Raw genomic sequence first — 13,446 nt, 5'->3', positions numbered from 1 at the left:
AAAATGACATTTTTATGAAAAATATTGACAATCAAACGTATTCTAAATGATAAAAATTGATCTAAACAAGACTTACAACATGGACAAAGCTTATGAGTTTTGCTTGGTGATCGTTTCCTCTCAAAATAAACACAACTCTCCACAAATAGACACTACAACTTTTTTTTGGACCTCGATCTCACAGATGAACGCTTCTCATTGCTTCAAATAGTAATTATGATACATGAACGTGAATGTTAATTGATTTAGAATCAATAATTAGGAATACATACATTAAGATGAACGTTTAATGTCCAACCACGTTCATCCAAATTTTCTATACGTAAATTCAGAAATGTATGGATGATGATGAATGTTTCGTGAATATTAATTAATATAGAAATAGTAGCAGGGAATACAAAAATGTTAATTCATTTTTAATCAATGAATATAATATAATGTTCAATTAAGTGGATTCAATCTTACAAATGTTCATTAATCTAACTAAATATAAAAGAGGTAGTTTGTGGTTACTGTTCACAAGTCTTTTTTGGTTGGCTCAGTCATTTTGGATGGAGTCGGGTTAGCTGAGCTGTTTGGAAGTGAGTGGCTTTTCAAATGACATATTTTCATCCAAGAGATAAGTGTTCCTTTCTCATTTCTATTTCCAGAATATTCATTTGGTAGCCTGTTTCTTTCTAGATATGGAAACGGTTCTTAATGTCTATGGAGAATTGAGTACAAATTGTGGGAAATTTGTTCTCTTTTCCGTCTAAGCTTCAAATCTGGCAATTTGTTCTCTATTTATATCTATAGTTCATTCTTCAAATTGTGGAAACTTTTTCACTGTGGCTTACAGTTTTGGGAATGTCTGAAGATTGTAATAGATCTTGTAAATTGTGTTGCATTTGCCCTCTTATGTTGTCTTTTTCTAGATCTAAAAACTTTTCTTCTAGATATGCTTTTCACGTTGAAAATCTTTGGAGAAATGGGTACAAATTGTGGGTATTTTTGTAGTGAAACCTTTGGACTATTCATGGCAAGATGAGTGGGCAATGAAGAAATTGAATAGCAGTCGGATCCCCTTGCTTATTACAGTCTATATATATTCGTATATCAAATCATTTTTTGTTTCTTTCTAATTTTTTGTATAAATATGTGCTTAAATTGTGATTTTTGAGTTGATAATGGAAAATTATTGATTGAATTGCAGATAGATTAATATTTTCGTTGAGAATTTTTCGATGCATGTGTAATTTTCATAAATGAGCATTGACAAAATTTTAAACCAATACTATTATCCTTGCAGTTTAACAATTTTTCTGCAATTTCTCTTTGGTCTTGTATATTTTATAAATGCTTTATTTTTGAAACTCTGTACTCTGAACCTTTCGAATTCAGGTTGAAAACCTATCTATTTTGCAATTTTCATATATATACTGTGAAGCTCATTTTGGGTAAAGGTAACCCCCATTTTGCGTATAACTATAGATTGCTCATGAAGCCCTACAAGGAGAGGGAAAAGTCCTTTAAATGTAGATTTTTCATCCATTTTTGTAATATTTTTTTGCTTTATTCGATAATGATATCCTGTTGTTCATTGAACAGTCTGTAGAAAACAGCAGCAATACATGGAGAGGGGAGAGTTTTCTGCTTATTTAAACACATCTGGATTTTATTCCTGAGAGCAATTCAATGTCCCCTTTGGTAAGCCTTCGAGTCAAGCGTCTTATTCGTCCACAAGTAAATGTGTCTATTAACTGAATCTCTTTTTGTCATTCCACTGAGAGTAGTGCTTCATGTACACCGAGCTTGAGCTCGGTGTACATGCCCCTCACATGGGGGCCCAGCTCGGAATAAAGACAAATAAAAAAATGGGCGGGTCCCGCCCCTTGAGAGGGGAGTGTCAACCGGACTGTACACTTTTTAATGTACAAATGGTAAATTCCTTCCACTGAAGGTCAAGAATGTTTCAAATGCGTAAGAGATGATACTCCAGAGAAAATTGGAGCAGGTCAGTAGGAGGTGGAATTACAACATGCTATTGATCTTTAAGGCAGAAGAATGGTGAACATGCAAGTGATAGACCTAAAAAATCAGCATCACCAGAATCATTTCCTGCCAAATCTGTCAGCCAGAACTCAATTGTCTCCCGTTACTGTCACAGTTACAAATGAACCAAAACTTCATTCTTCCATCTAATGCTGCTAATCAAGAATTTGGTTAGTTTTTATCACAAAATCTTTATCCAAAGATATTCTATATGCATTATCATTGAAGTTTATCTGGTAGGAATTTCTTATGTATCCAATTTCAGTTCCCATCATTTGTGTTCTACTTTTGAAAAAAATGTCTTATTTTATGCATCTTGCATTAGGTTGGGTTGTGCATATTTATCATCAAAATGGATTAAGTTGTTCAACCTGTTAGCATGTAAATGACCAGTTTTCAAAAGCTCCATTTTAATATTTACAATATTTTCACCACAACTATTTTTTTGTCAGATATTCGACAATTGCCAAACGTCATTTCTTTATACTTCACTATTACTTATTAAAAAAAAAAAATGATAATAATTTTACTTCACTACCAACCACTAATTTAAACAAAAGAACAAATGTCCCTTGTTTGAAAAAAAAAAATATACATAATCGACCCTGACAACTCACTTTCCACAACCATTCTCTAAAAACCTTCGCTTTCAGTACTAAACAAAATTTTTTGCCTACCACTAAAGAGTTTTCAGTCTGCATCAAAAATAGAAATCCAACTTTGTCGACACTTATTCTGAATTTTCTTCATTTCTACCCGCTGCTATATCTCATCTCTCAACATATAAAACACAACAAAAAACCTCTACCCAGTTTATCTTCTCTAGCTTTATTTGTGCCATTTTAACATTAACCTGGTAATTTTCTTTCTTTTAACGAATAGCATACATTAACTACACATTCTTTAAAAAAAATAAAAAATAAAAAATAAAAAATTATCACATATATTTTTCAATAGTTATTTGAGAATTTCAATATGTATTTTGATTCTCTTTTGCATGCTTATGTTCATAATCCACAGACTCCCAACGACTCCATATGCTATTCTAGCTTTGTTTATTGTACATATAAACATATTAATATCCATGTATCCAAGTATGACATGAAACAACTTTGCTTTTTTGCTCGTATTAACGCCATCAATGAAAATACTTGTTGACAGAATTTTTTTAATCCAATATAATTTTTATTCAAAACATGTTTCATTTCCCACTAAAATCCCACAAAATCAAAAGTCAACATTATTATTTACACTGCCTTACGCACTACAAGTGCAACACACATACATTCACTAGTGATAATTAAATAGTTGAGAAATTAAGGCTACTGTTGGTTTGACGTTTTCTGGCTATTTTTCGTTTTTCATTTTCGAAAACGCGGAAAACCCATTTGTTTCGTCGTTTTCAAAAATGCATTTTCGAAAACGAGTTAAAATTTATAACTGAAAACGCAAAATGATTTTTTATTATTTTAAGCATTTTCAGTTATAAAATCTTAAAACGCGGAAAACGTCCAAAATGCGCCGTTTTCAGAGAGAACTAAAAATCATTTTGAAACCGAAAATCGAAAATGGAAAACTAAACCAATCGCAACCAAATTGATTGTAATGTTTGAATATATATGTCAAAAGGAAAGGAAAATTAAAATTGTTGAAGTAGACAAGGGATGGAATTGTCCGAAAAATAATTTTCATTTCATGATATTATCACTACAAATTTTAATTATTAAACCACATTATAATCAGACCAAATTAAAACTATTTTTATACACCAAACTATTTTTACAATTATAGCCCTGGCCTAATAAAAACTTAAAATGAAAAAAAAAAGTGAAATTACAGTATTATGATGTACATTCGATCCCAATATCCCTCATTTCTTTCTCCACACTCCTTCAATGTATTTTTTTTTAGTAAAAACGCCATCAATACCCAGGCTGTGTTTTACTGCTTCAACCTTTATCCAATGGGGGGACTTGCTATAGTGACAGGGCCAAATGACAGGCCCTCGGCCCTATTTGAATGACAAAACCCATCCAATGAGTATTGATATGAAATTTAAGTGAAAAGAGGAGGAGACACTAGGAATCTTATCTCTGGAGATTACGTCATACACAAAGAAAGTAAAGAAGTGGAGATTACGTCATATACAAATTAAAGAGTTTAAGAGCTTAAAGCGTGAAAGTACTTCTATATGATGAAATAATATCAAACTCCAACTCCAAAACATAGCAATTGAATTTGAAATTACTCCTAACTGGAAAGTGAAATTCCTTCGGTTGCTAATAGATATGCAACTTTATTACATTCTGTTGCATGAATTGAAAATTAAGTGGGTGTATTCACTATTCAGTTAGGACTTTTAAGGATTTTTGTATATTTTTTTAAGTGATGTACCTTTGTAAAATTCGTGAACTTTTTAGATTCATATGGAGTTCATATAATTTTTTTTTTTTTTTTAGATTTTTATAAGTTTTTATTTTAGAACTTTTATAGACTCTCATCGAATTCATGGCTTTTGAAAAATTTCATTTAAAGTAAAATGCTCTTGGATCTTATGCAACAGTAGAAATTGACGTGGAGGATCGATCCTTTTCCCGTTCCCTCTCCCCATGTAAAAAAACATTTTTTTTAAAAAATTAAAAATTAAATACCTGGATTAGATAAATAAATAATTAAACTATAAAAATATATAATATTTCAATATTATTTGACAAATAAAATAAAAAAATATTTAATTTTCAGTATTATCAATATGTTAATCCTTTAAGAAAAAAATCAATCATTATATTTAAAATTTAATTACAAATAGTCTTTTTTTTATGTTAAATCTTCTAGAATTTAATTTCTAATTGATCTTTTCACAAAAAATTTGAATGAAAAGAAATGTCTTATACAATTTAATATTGTTTCGTCGAAAAATGAAGGAAGAAAAAGGGAAAAGAGAACAAATATAACTAGAATTTTTTTTTTTTTAATCATGACATTAAAGTTTGTAGAATAGGATAGGAAAGAGAAATAAGGGAAGGACAAAGTATTTCTTTAAAAAAATTATTATTTGTGAAATTCGCCCAAAATTATGAGGTCAATACGAGACAAATTCTGAAATTTTATATTCGTACTTTCTACCTAAAAATTAATACTCTAGATACTTTTGTAAAAATCTAAAAATGTCATTTCAAAAACAGATTGATAGCACTAAAAAGCTCAATACACAATTTGATTTTACACTCAACACAAAACCTGTGGTACAATATGCAAGAAAATAAGCATTTCAAAATAAAAATTAGAATAAAAGCCATAAATAAGTTTAAAAAAATTAGAATATTGACTGACCTTATGTTTATAATTTGTTGAATAAATTTTTTCTTCTTCTTTGAAGTTTTTTCAGCAAAATTGTTGTTTTCATCCACTTCGCTTCACTTTATTCAATTATAATTTAGGTCTATAATCAGTGGTGTTATGTGGGTGGAGCATTTAATCGATGGATGAATCATCTTCTTCTTTGCATGGGTGAAACTTCTTCTTTGTGTTTTGGGTTTTTCTTTCCTGTAAATGATAGGCTCTTCAGGGCTATATGTATGTATGTATGTATGTATGTATGTATGTATGTATGTATACATTGTTACATCCGTTTTCTACAATTACGCGTAGTTTCCTTCTATAGTAGGACCCATTCCAGTACAAAATTGACATCCCAAAATTAAAAAATTCAGATGGCGTTCGAAATTCTCATGGTGAAAACCTTATTCAGCCATTGAAGATAACAAAGTAGGTAACAATGTCCGCTGATTTCGATGACAAATTGAACAATTTCACCCGCACTGAAACGTCACATCACATACTTCTGAATTGTTTTCGATAAATCGAATACATTGCCAGAGAAAAGAATAAATCATTGAATTTCATACTACGATGATCAACTGATTAATACAATCATATTTGCAGCAAAATAAATACAGTGCTAGTCACAAAAGTTCTGGTAATCGCTGACAAATAGAATACAGGTATCCTTCAATTTTGTCCTTCACAAGGTTAATCTAAGGCTAATCGATATGTTACCTGATCTCTGTGTGTGTGATGAATGTGCATATTTTGAGTAATATAATATGAAAGCTACATATCAGATGTGTAATGAATGATCTGTGACATATGTCTCAATCATAGTAAAATTCATATTTTTCGTGATTGACTTTTTTAAGAATGTGACCTGAAAGTAAGCACTTCATATTACCTACACTCCGTATATGGGACTAATGCCATAATGTGTGTGTGAAAATTATGTTACATGATCTGTGACCTATGTGCTGAGCATTCATCATCTTCGTAAAATGATTTCTTCAACAAATGTGACCTAAAGGTACAAGCTCCAAATGATTTCTTCAATAAATGTGACCTATGTGTTGAGTAGGCATTTTCTCTGTATATGTGATTAATGTGCATTCTTTGTGTATGAGAATTGTGATTCTTGACCCATGATCTATGTTTCAACCATTATTCATTTTGAAACTTTTTGGAAAATCTGCATGCCTATTATTTTATGAGTTCATATATGAACTGTTTGAATCGTTACATTTTCATCCCAAGACCACTAATAAAATTTAATTTAATTTGCAGAAATATGTACTTGTACATGTGCCAGTTGCATGCATCTCAAACTTCTTTAACATTGGTAGATCAAAATTCCTGATATGTAAACCTTGTGGACAGGGTTATGGAATTCAATTTGGACCTACAAGGTAACAGTATCGTTGAAGTACATACTGAATGAAGATTTACCTCCAATCAAAATCAAAATGACGGCAATGTGCTTTCTTACATCATGCTGAAGGATATGGAGCGCGAACTTGCTAAATACCTATTAATCATTTATGTTATGGAGGCATAGGTAGATAAACCATCTATTACGCTACTAATTAATTCACATGCTGTTGGTGAGCTATGTACGTTGCTGGAAATGGCATTGGACATCTATGAAGCAGTAATTGAAATTATAGGTCACATATGTGACAACAAAATCACAGTTGTTTATGTCGCAGATGCTAAAGAGGCCGAAGAAGGAAGGGTCTTTTGTGATAAAGCTATTTTAATTAAGTGTGTCATTTTTTGCCAAACAGAATATGTTTGAGTTTATGGTTGAACGGTCAGATAAGAAAGAATATGTTTTGAGTTGTTCACAAGGCAGATGTAATTGGATATGCAGAGCATCGAAATGGGGTAAAACAGAACTATTTAAGATTCGGAAGATTGGTAGTCACATATGTACATCAAAGGTAGTGTTGGACACAGGCAACTATCAGCTACAGTTGTGTCCTCTAGCATCAAGTACAAGTATACGTTGTCCTATACTATATACACACAAAAGGATATATGCAGTAATATGTTGCATACTTTTGGAGTTTATTTAAATCATTTAAAAGCATGGAGATCTTGTGAGCAAATTTTGAAGATGATAAGGGGTGATATGACCAATTCGTTTGGCAAGATACCAAGCTTTTTCTACATGTTTCGACAAAAAAATTCTGGTATGGTCACAAACTTGGAGGTTGATAGTCACAATGGTATTGCTTTTATGGCACTTGGTGCATCAATAAGCGGTTGGAAATATTGTAGGCCAATAATTGTGGTTGAGGGTACATACTTGAAAGGTCACTACGGAGGTACCCTTTTCACAGCATGTACGCAAGATGCAAATAACAATATATTCGTTCTCACTTTTAGGATTGGGGATAATAAGAAGACAAATCTTGGAGATAGTTTTTAAAAAAACTTGAAAAAGGCGTACTGAAACAGATAAGGGCTGTGTTTTGTATCGGATCGGCATGATAGTATAAAGAATGAAATGGAACATGTGTATCCAGGAACCTATCATGGTATATGTTCGTATCATTTGCTCCAGAACTTGAAGTCACATTATGAAAAATTTGGACAACACATTATACAAGCTTTCAATTAAGCTGTCAGACCTTATACATTGGAAGAGTTTGAATATAACATGTGACGACTGGACATGATAAATTAAAAGATTTGTGCTTACCTGGTATTGTAGTACTTGCATGTACATTTTCACAAAACATTGGAATGGTCACATATGTCAGTTATATGATATTTCTCAATATAATACATGTTTGTAGACTAATGTTGGACCTGAAAAGTGGTTATGAATCTATATGCCAGAAAATAGATATTTTACAATGACATCAAACATCGTGGAATCGATTAATGCGATCACAAAGGCAGCCAAAAATCACCCCATTGTATCCTTGCTAGAGTCATTGTGATCAACTATACAAAACTGGTTTTATAAAGATAGAGACAACGCACATGAGACTTTCACAAAGTTGACAAGAAAATATGAGAACGAGATGAGAAAAATGAGTATAGATTTAAAGAACTTGAGGGTAAGTTTTTATTTTGATGTTAACAATGACAGATGTAACCTCAGCATGAACGAATGTGACCTGGAATGCACATCTAAGATACACACACACACACATATAATATGCGCTTGTTATATAAATGACCTAAACCTAATGTATGCAACATGACCATACAATCATGTGACATTAACTGTGCAATCACGACTTGCAAAATGTATACTTGTGACATTTACCTCGTGACTGTGGCTTGATAGATAGTTGTTTGAATTGACATAATCTGTGTATTTGATTACATTCTCACAGGTTTCTCCTTCCAACCAATCAGAGTTTTCTGTTAGCGGTGATAAGTCAACTTTCGTTGTTGATAATTAGAAACATACATGCACGTGCAGGATGCTGCAAGTTGATTTGTTACCATGTCCACACGCATTGGCTGTAATTGCACATACAAAAAGGTATTCATATACTTTCTATTCTTATTATTATATATGAGATGCATACTTGAACGCGTTCGAAGATTCTATATATCCAGTTGGAAATCCAACCGAATGGATAATGCTTGAAGAAGTACTATACGAACCTGTGTTAGCGTCTAACCGAAAAAGGAGTTGTGGAAGGTTTATTGAGAAGAGGAAGAGATCATCCAGAGAAGGAAAATCGATAATGAAATGTGGAAGCTGTGGAGGATATAGTCACAACCGTAGGAGATGCTCCAGTCTGATCCCATTAAGCTAATATCACATTGACAATAACACATGATATAGATAGGTCAAAGTTATTTCATCTTCTTCTATTTGAAACATTCATTGGTAAGACAAGGTTAACATTATATGTGACCATTGTTTTTTTTTTTTTCCAATTATACAAAATTTATTGGAGTCAAAGTATTTTTTTGTTAACAATTCATTCACACATGGTTAAAGTTATATCATCTACATGGCTGTGACCTAAGGAGTCATCCACATGCATTTGAATACCTATTCCACAGAAACCATAAACTGTAACCTGATTTCAGACACATTACCTCTGTCATTGCAGTATGTGGTCATTGCTAATTCAAAACTTTGACCGCAGGAGTCATGCACATGCATGTGATCAAATTTGAAAGACATATGACCTAAAATATGGTGATTTGTGACAAATGATTTGAGAAAAAAAGGATATGTGGCCTAAAGAGCAGCTCTGTGACCAAATGTGAAGGATATGCTACCTAAAACATAATGATGATCTGTGAACAATGATTAAAAAAAAGATTATTGTGACTTCCAAAAAATAGTTCTGTGACCAAATGTAAAGAACATATAACCTAAAACATGGTTATTCGTGACCAATGATTAAACAAATGATTACATGTGACTTCTAAAAAACAATTCTCTGCCCTGAAAATCTATGATCCGTGACCAATGATTACAATAAATTGTCTGCATAATCACTATATGTATTCACCTAATCCGAGATCCATTGCAAATCCATTCATGATATGTGACCATTGTTCTGCACAATCACAACATGCAATCACTAAATTTAATCAATGATGCAATCACCAAGATCATTCAGTAAATGTGACCGTCTATATGCATAATCACCAAATCTATGATCCATTCCAAACAAATTCTATAACAAAAAATAACTACATATTATAACCTTGAAACGTGTTGCTATCATGCATTCTGCATGAAACCTTACGTGCAAATTCCATAGCAAAACGAATCCATTGACCAGAACCCATGAAAAAAATGAAAGTTGGAGTGCAGAGATCACAAAAGCTATAAACTAAAACATCATTTTTTTTTTTACAAATATGATTTCAGAATTCATTCTATAACTATCCCCTTCCCCATTAAACCATGCTTTGTGTGCATTATGTAGATCTCCAGATATTTGTAGAGTAGAATACAATACCTAGTCTATACTTGCTAATATTGAATGTATGTAGCATGGAACATCATCCTTCATGGATGATGTATAAGGCGTATAAAATCACAGATATCTCGTAATCATGACTGCAAATTAATAGTGAAATGTAATATGAGTGAAATATTTTCAATTTATGCACACAGTATTTGTCACAAAACTTGCCCATTTTTCTTCTAAGATGGGGTACTATCGATGTGAACCTTCAATTTCATGCAGTCGGGTCCATGATAATTAGGATCCTTTTTTGAAATTCCCAAAGCATTCATAAGTGTAGGTAATATTTTTACATATGGCTCAATACCTTGAAAAACCTTCCAATCACGGTAACTTTTACCTGTCGAACTGAACAACATCAAAGTATGACTTCTGAATTGTAACACATCTAGCATTCAGTGAGCATTGTTTGTGGGCAGAATTGACATGAACACTAGTCCAAATTGGCCCAAGGTGTGCTTAATGGTGGACTGTGACCTGTTATGATCTCAACAAGGCTCAACTCCGACGTGAAAATATGAGGATCCTTCATGAAATAGGGTATATGTCTTTTATTTTATTTTGGAACCAAGAATTTTTCATTATAAATCTGTACATTACATTCTTCCCATGTTTCGCAAGTTGACAAATGTAATGAAAGCACGCATCCATGTGCTGCAACAAAAATGGAAACAATCTATGAATATGTGACCAATCTGTGAATGAGTGACCAATAATGACATGTCACTGAAGGAGTTAGAATATGTGACCAATCTGTGAACATGTGAAAGCATAAGGTGGTGTTATCGTACCGCGCTACTCAAAGACGAATCTGTGTTTATAAGTTGGTAGAACCATGACTTTTGACCATCTGGTAATGAATCGATAACGAATGCAGGTTTGATTTTGTCATCCTTCTCGTTAAATTTTTTCCTGGAAAGACGAAAATGGAATATTGAATATCTGTGTTACAATTACTCCTTGAATTACATTCTCAGATAGATACAAATTGTACATACTTATTTTTTGGTTTAAAACCTTTCTGGAACCAACCCATGAATGCAGATTTATCAATTTCATCAACATTGCCTTTGTAATGCTAAAAAACTATGACATGATCATCATGATTAAACAACTTACCTTCTTCAACAACGAATGGAGACTGCAATATCCTTGTAAGCCTCAAAACCCGCTTGATTGGTAATTCGGAACAGCCTTCAGGAGAAGGGAATCCCTGTTTATTGTTGTAAGAACGCGTTAAGTTTCATATCTTACATAAAAACTATATGTGAGTAGGTTTTTGAATGATCTGTGATCTATTAAAGTTTACTATTATTGGCACATAGTTGGTTTGTGACCAATACAGTATCGAATACTAGATTTGTGAATAACTCTATCTCAACACTTTTGGTTGTTGTCACCACATCGGATATCACGAAATCTACGTATTTTTAAATGTTTTCAGAGTGTACATCTTTATGTTGCGTATATCCGATCCCCAAATCAAACGATGGTGGTTGAAGACAATAGGAGAGACCAATGTCTTCACTTAGGTCCATCTTACCCTTTCCTTTCCTGTCAACATTTTTTTGAACGATTTTCACCTGTATATTAAAGAAGAATATTCGACATGTCAAATGTAACTGTGGTCTATAAAATAAAATGTGTAAATATCATGTAAGTACCTCGTCGTTATTATCAGAGCCTCCAACAACATGAGGTTCTATGTCTCCAACTCTGAAAGCTTGTGCACCTCTGACTGTCTGAACATAATCTCTTGCTTTTTCATTGAACCATCTCATGATCTCATCTATTGAACTGGATATTATTGCTGACACAGTTTTAGATAGAAATTACATATTAGTTCGAATATCCATCAAGTCTATTTTTTTCCTTGCATATGGACAATGGATTTCATTTTCGTTGTGTGCATAGCATTCAAACATGGCATCTGTGACTTGATGTCAGTGAGCTCCACTGTCAACAATTTATTGTCCAATTCCAATTGGGATATTTGCATCCTCAACTCCTCGCAGGCCTGATATAACACCAGAACAAGACATTACACGTGACCAATGATTTGGGAAAAAAATTGGTTACATGTGACATACAAAAATAGATCTGTGAACAAATGTGGTAGACACGTGACCTTAATCGTAATGATCTTTGACCAATGATTAAAAAAGATTATATGTGACCTCCAAAAAAAGCTCTGTGAACATATGTCAAGGACATGTGACCTAAAAAATAATGATCTGTGTTCACTGATTTTGAAAATGATTATATTTGATTTAAAGAACAACTTACATAAACCCATTGGGCCCCATGAGGGTGTGGTTCATTTGGAGAGTTATGGGTGACTTATCAATCGAGGATTTTCCACGGGAAGATGACTCTTGACGTTGTGACGGAGGGTCAATGAAATCATCATCATCGTCAGATACATTAGGCTGCCCATACTACCGTCCATTAACAGGATCCCTGACTTTCCACTAGTGCTAGCATGGCCATCTGACTTCTTTGTCTTATTTTTCCTGCAGTTATCATTTGAAAAGTCCGGTTGAATTGGTTTTTTGTATTGGACATTGTTCATGTATGGCATGGCCATTTCAGTTTTCGATGGTTTCATGTCACAAATCTCAATCTGCAAAACTGTATATTAGAAAAATGTAATGATAACAGTTAACTACAATAGACATAAGGCTTACTAAAGTTTTACATCAGCATTTGTGAAGCAGTCGGCTCCTTCCAACTTGGCAGCAGATAGTTGCTCGTCTGCCATCCAATTTTTGATTCGAGGATGCGTCTTCAACATTCTTGTGACACCAATTCCATCTAAACTCGAAAAAGTCTCATAAATCCGTACTTGGAAGGCTACCAACATATCTCGTAGCCTGTAATGTGGAGTTCTTATACTCGACCCATCTTTCAATGAATCCAAGGTAATTTCAAATAATAATTTACCTTATGCGAACCTGTTCATTGCATCAAAGTCCTCAATGAGAGTGAACGAGTAGTTGTCAACAACTTTCTTGTAATCTCTAGGAAAGAGATATAAAGTGAGGAAATATAGAGTACTGATCATAGCAATGTCGTCATTTGGTAGACTTTTGACAGGATCCAAGTCCAACATTTGACACGTATACAT

At 32.9% G+C, this 13,446-nt stretch overlaps 1 long non-coding RNA gene across 1 annotated transcript; it reads left to right on the top strand.

Annotated features, from left to right (window-relative positions):
- The first annotated feature begins 546 nt into the window (after nucleotides 1-546).
- On the top strand, nucleotides 547-1,928 carry LOC111397448. The gene is made up of 2 exons (XR_002703252.1): nucleotides 547-1,686; nucleotides 1,773-1,928. It is a non-coding gene; the product is annotated as an uncharacterized LOC111397448 (long non-coding RNA).
- The last annotated feature ends 11,518 nt before the right edge of the window (nucleotides 1,929-13,446 follow it).

This window comes from Olea europaea, chromosome 7, assembly GCF_002742605.1.
Source record: "Olea europaea var. sylvestris chromosome 7, O_europaea_v1, whole genome shotgun sequence".
In the NCBI taxonomy this organism is placed as follows: Eukaryota; Viridiplantae; Streptophyta; class Magnoliopsida; order Lamiales; family Oleaceae; genus Olea; species Olea europaea.
Note: the sequence above shows the minus strand (reverse complement) of the source record. Positions and strands in the feature narration are given on the sequence as shown.